This window comes from Heterocephalus glaber, unplaced genomic scaffold (genome assembly GCF_053883595.1).
Source record: "Heterocephalus glaber isolate CG9 unplaced genomic scaffold, H.glaber_assembly_v1.0 deba00001446, whole genome shotgun sequence".
Taxonomy (NCBI): Eukaryota; Metazoa; Chordata; class Mammalia; order Rodentia; family Bathyergidae; genus Heterocephalus; species Heterocephalus glaber.
Genome location: NW_028258298.1, coordinates 5,132,431 through 5,138,183, shown reverse-complemented (window position 1 = coordinate 5,138,183; position 5,753 = coordinate 5,132,431). Strand labels below are relative to the sequence as shown.

The following is a 5,753-nucleotide window of genomic DNA, read 5'->3' as shown; positions in this document are numbered from 1 at the left end:
TAAAAATATTTCCATATTTACTTCTATTCATTCAAAGTAGCTGACAGCAACTCTGACTACTAATCAAGAACATGGTCATATACTTTATATTCTAACCTATTTTGTACTTTTACCCATTTGCTTAGGAACAGACCTCTGGGGGCTAAAAAGCAGTAGGTCATGGGGCTTTATTTCTATCTTCTGTCGACCGGGTGAGATTTCAGATGCAGCATTTCATTACCCACTGCTTCAGTGAAAAGGATTCTTCTTCATGCTATCAGTCAAAGCTCTGGTTTAAAAAGGGAGCAAGCTGACGTGGTCTGCAGGTGGAGCACCTGGTCCACACCCCACAACCCCCTTTGGGAAGCTGCTGGCTGATAGGCCAGCCTGCATGCCCCACCCCTGCCTGGTGCAATCTCGCTCCATAATCCTGAGATCACAACACAGGTCCTAGGTATGAATAGACCCCAGCTACTTCTAGGGCAAACATTAATTTCCTTTGTTGACTGATCCACAGAACAGTACATCACAAAGCAGGCTTTGCACTGAAACACTCATTTTTTTCTTCCTGTAACATAGTGAACTGCACAGACAGCATCTAAAAGAATATGAGAAACATGTCTTCTCCAGGACAGGCATGGGATCTGGAAGAGGAATTACGGGTAAACCAACAGTCTTGGCTTGTGGTCAGACTGAGTGTGACACACCCTGAGCACTACCCGGTGGCCTGGCTGTTCGTCTGGTAGGCCTGCTTGTGACTGTGCAACTCGATCTCCTCCTGGAAGGCCATCATGCCCAGGTGGGAGTGTGAGGCCTCGCTCATGGCCTTGGACTGGACGCACATGCGGTACTGCTCTGGTGTCAGCTCATCTGCACAATGCTTCTCATGCCAGAGGTGGAAAAGACCAGGAACCGGGGTTCAGACAATAATCAGGTCGCTGTGTAAGTACTTCCAATACAGGTGAACGTCTTCTCCACCCCAGCCTTTCACTTCCATGTCAAACCCACCAATAGTCAGAAAATCTGATTGATATTGACAAGTCATTCCAAAGCCAAAATCTCGCCAAAAACCAGAATCCTTTTTATGAACCAGCTGCTGCTCCACAGGGGGTGGGGAGTCTTGGTTGGCATAAACGATGGCAGGGTTGTAAAGGCTGAACACCACAGGGTAAAACTCCTTTCTACCTGGCTCAGCATTTAACTGGCAGCTGTTAAGGAATTCGGCTGAGAAATATATATCAACATCACAGAAAAACATCAAGACCTCTCCCTTGTCCCAATCTCTGGCACCCACATTTAGTCCTCGTCCACGATTAAATTCTTCATTCAATGAGACCAAGGCGTAATTGTGAAAATTAGACTCACTTGTGACAGATTCTAGGATAGATTTGACTTCAGACAGTCCCTCTTTACCAAAGTACACCACCATAAGATGGATCCTCTTGTCCTGATGAATACAAACATCCCTGAAGTTCTGCATGAACTGTGTGACCGCTTCTGTTCTCTGAGCAAGCAGCATGATGATGTTGATGATGGCCCTGCTGATGTCAACCACGTGACACTTCACCTTCATGAGAGGCCCAAAAGGGCAGAGGAGAGTCACATGCCTGTACTCCATCAGGTTTGCCGTCTTGAAAAAGAGCTCATACTGTGTCCCCTTATCTCTCTCAGTGCGATAGTAACCTTCTATGAAGTCATTTTCGTTAAACATCAGATTCTCTCCAAGAGGACCCTCCTCATCTTCCTGTTCATCCTCTTCATCAGGATTATTAAGGACCTCCAATCCAGCTTCAGTAACTTCTACCAATTCATCTTGTTTGTCTTTTCTAACCGGCTTTTCTTCAGGATGGCGGGTGAGACCCATTTCCAACTGAAAACCTTTCATTAAGGTAAAGCTCTCGAAAGGGACGAGGCCGTACTCACTGGGAAGTTTGGTTCCTACGCTGACATCGGCCTTGTGGATCTGGGAGTGAAGGAACTCTAAGGGGTCACCAGGGGCCTGCTCGCCATTACTGTGGTAGCCTATGCCATGGGCACCTACCTTCCTTCTCTCCTGCAGTGACCTCATCTTCTCACTCATTTCTTGTAATTCTAGCTTTAGCTGGGCAATCTGGCGTTTCAGACTGGCTGCCCTGGTTTGATAATGTTCCTCCTGCTCCTGTAAGAGGACTTGATAGTACTCTCTACCATAACTTTCCCCGACAGCCCCAGGAAGAGATGCATTTCCATCGGTCTGAGGGGCACATTCCAGAAGGTAAGGAACAACACCAAGCTGAAGAGCAGAGTGAGACCCACCAGCAGCCAGTGGGCACGGGTAGGGACAGTGGAGCCTCTTCTAGACATTCTCAGCAAGGTGCATTTGCCTAACCAGATAAGCTCTTTGTGCATTCATACCTTTAGCAAAAAGCTGTTGAGATTTAGAAATAAAATCAGGATTTCCATAAAAGGGACCAAAATTGATTTTATTGTAGCTAAAACAATTTTTCTTCAATAGTCATGATCACTTGCAGAAATGAGAAATTAAGCACTTCTTGTATTGTTACCATGATCTCCGGAATACAGTAATCTGGTCTCTAAAATCCATGATGTGAGTGGAGACTTTTCTCAGTAATTTCTATTGCTCAACTTCACCAATCTAGGAGCCTTAAAATTAAGTGTGTGTGTGGAGGCAATTGCAAAAGGTCACAGTCATAGCTGAAGGCAGGCTGGGAGGAGCGGAGGATGCGGGAGAGCCAGGTCGAGGATCGGGGTGGTCTGCCCGGCTAAGTGCGCCGCACATGCATGTGCTGACTTCATGCCTACTTTACACCTCCATAAAGTCTGCAAACTAAATGCCAAGCTGCCTAGAGGCGCTCAGGCCGTGCTCGCCCGGGGCCGGACACGACCTCTGCCCTCGCGCTGCGGGTCGCGGGCTCTGCTGCACACGGCGAGGTCGCGGGCTGGGGTGACGGTGTCACTGTCACGGGGGCCGAGGGTTTCCGCGCTGCCCGTCACAGTGTTGCCGCCCTGGGGCCTGGGCTTGGGCGGAGAGAGTCCGCCGCCTCAGAGCCCTGCCACAGGCGACTCCGGGCCACAGCCGGCTCTTCGGAGAGCCCCTGATTTCTTCTTTGATTTCCTCTGTGACCCATTGGTTATTCAGAAGTGTGCTGTTCAATTTCCATGTGTTTATGAAATTTTTGCAGTTTCTTTTGCTATTGATCTCCAATTTCATCGCACTATGGTCTGATAATATACAGGGGATAACTTCAATTCCTTTGCACTTACTGAAATATGTTCTATGAGCGAGTATGTGGTCTATTTTGGAGAATGACCTGTGTGCAGCTGAAAAGAATGTGTATTCTGATTTTGTGGGGTGGAACACTCTGTAAACATCTGTTAAGTTCATTTGTTCAAGAGTTTGATTGAGTTCTAGTATTTCGTTGCTTGTTTTTTGTCTAGTTGGTCTATCTATTTGTGACAGTGGGGTATTGAGGTCCCCCACTACTATTGTATTAGTGCTTATATGATTTTTCATGTCCTTTAGTATTTGTTTTATATAGTTGGGTGCACTAGTGTTTGGTGCATAGGTATTTATGACTGTCATCTCTTCCTGTTGGATTGTTCCTTTCACAAGGATGCAATGTCCTTCTTTGGCTCTCTTAATTGGTGTGGGTTTGAAATCCACTTGGTCTGCAAAGCGGATAGCTACTCCTGCTTTTTTTCGGGTTCCTGTCGCATGGAGTATTGTTTTCCACCCTTTAACTTTCAGTCTATGAGTTTTTTTGAATTAAGTGTGTTTCTTGTATGCAGCATATTGTTAGATCTTGCTTCTCGACCCATTCTGCCAGTCTATTTCTTTTGATTGGTGAGTTGAGACCATTAACATTGATGGTTATAACTGATACGTATTGAGTTATTATTGTTATGACTTTTTCTTTTTGTTGGATTCTCCCCCTTTGCTTTTAATTTCTTGTCATGCCTAGTGGATTCATTCTGCTGGGCTTCCTGGGGTTGTGATCCTCATTTTTTTTCCTAGGATTTTGTGTAAAATTCTTTGGAGTGTTGGTTTGGTATTCATGAAGTTCCTAAGGTGCTCTTTGTCATGAAAGTATCTTATTTCTCCATCAATTTTGAAAGATAGTTTTGTAGGGTACATTAATCTGGATTGGAGGTTGTTTTCCTGTAGGGGTTGAAATACATCACTCCAAGCTCTTTTTGCCTTGAGGGTTTGCATTGAGAAGTCTGCTGTGATTCTGATGGGCTTTCCTTTGTATGTGATTTGTTTCTTTTCTCTAACTGCTTGTAGAACTTTGTTCTTCTGTTGGATTTCTGGAATCTTAATAATTACATGCCTAGCATAGATTTTTTTTGATCAAGGCTAGTTGGAGTCCTATATGCCTCACTTTTTTTCTTTTGTCAAGTTCTTTTCCCCTGCTTGGGAAGTTTTCTGCCATCGCTTCTGTGAACAGTTTTTTTTATGTCATCTGCACTCTCTCCTGTTTCTTCATTGACTCTGATCACTCTTATGTTATTCTTCTTTGAATCATCTAGCAGCTACTGGATTGATTTCTCATGGTCTCTTACAAGTTTGAAACAATTTTTCTTTTCCTGGTGACTAATTGCAATCTTATCTTCTATATCTGAAATTCTCTATTCACATTGGCTCATTCTGCTGCATAGACTTTCAGTGGGGTTTTTAATCTCCTGAAAATCTGTTTGCATCCATTTTATGGATTCCATTTGTTTCCTGTTTTGGGATTCCATCATGTTCCTTAGCTCCTGTATTTTTTTTTTAATCTGTGTCCTGCCTATATTTATTAATCATGTCTTCCACTATGGGCACAATCTCTGCTGTTATGTGAGAAATTATTTCTGATTTCATTTTTTCCAGATCCTCCTTCATTGCTAGTTCAGGGAGTCCAGGTGGTTCAGTATCAGAGTGTCCCATCTCGTTTCCCTTTGGGGTTGCTGTAGGTGATCTGGAAGTCTGATCCTGAGGCTTGTTTATGTGTCTTCTCATTTAAATGGGGGCAGGGAAGTGCTGCTGGTACCTGCGTGGCTCACTTCCTCCGTGGTGGTAGTGGTGGTAGCTTGGCCTGGAAGCCTCCTACACTGCACAGGTAGCTGTGGCACGTTGACCTGGAAGACTCCTCTGTACTGGGATTTGTGGCATGCCTACCCGGAAGTCTCCTCTGTGCTGGGAGCTGTGGCATGCTGACCCAGAAATCTCCTCTGTGCTGGGAACTGTCTAGAATACATTTTTAATTTATGGGATTTTCAATTTACAATGGATTTACAGAGTCATAACTCCATTGCAAGTTGAGGTGCATTTAAACATACAGTGTGTAGAGTACTGCCTATCTTGCAGCAAGTACCATGTAAGGGTTTTTTAAATAATTAAAGTTTGAGATTTGAAGGCATCTATATGGAGAGATAAATAAGCACTTTGTAAAGGGAGGGATACATTCTGTTGAAGGGACTGGTCACATGGGGGCCAGTGGTCTACTCTTCCAAAGAATTCTAATAAACTAAAACTGAAGCTGTTGAAGGGCTTTGGATGATCCTGTCTTGCTGCCACGTAACTCTTTTTGCAAAGGACTGATTAGTTAATATTTAAAAACTTGTGGGCCATTTTTTTTTGCTACAACTATCCAACTTTTCCATTGTGGTATGAAAGTATCCAGGGACTATATCTGTCTGAAACCATCTTAAGTAAGGAGCCAGACTGGGGCCACAAGCCCTAGTTTGCTTGAGCAAGTGAGCTGGAAATGAGATAGTTGCTGAGAGGGCGAAGA

At 44.3% G+C, this 5,753-nt stretch overlaps 1 pseudogene; it reads right to left on the bottom strand.

The window, feature by feature from the left end:
• Positions 1–694: 694 nt before the first annotated feature.
• LOC101714816 (chondroitin sulfate N-acetylgalactosaminyltransferase 2 pseudogene) lies at positions 695–2,322 on the bottom strand (annotated as a pseudogene).
• Between the last annotated feature and the right edge of the window lie 3,431 nt (positions 2,323–5,753).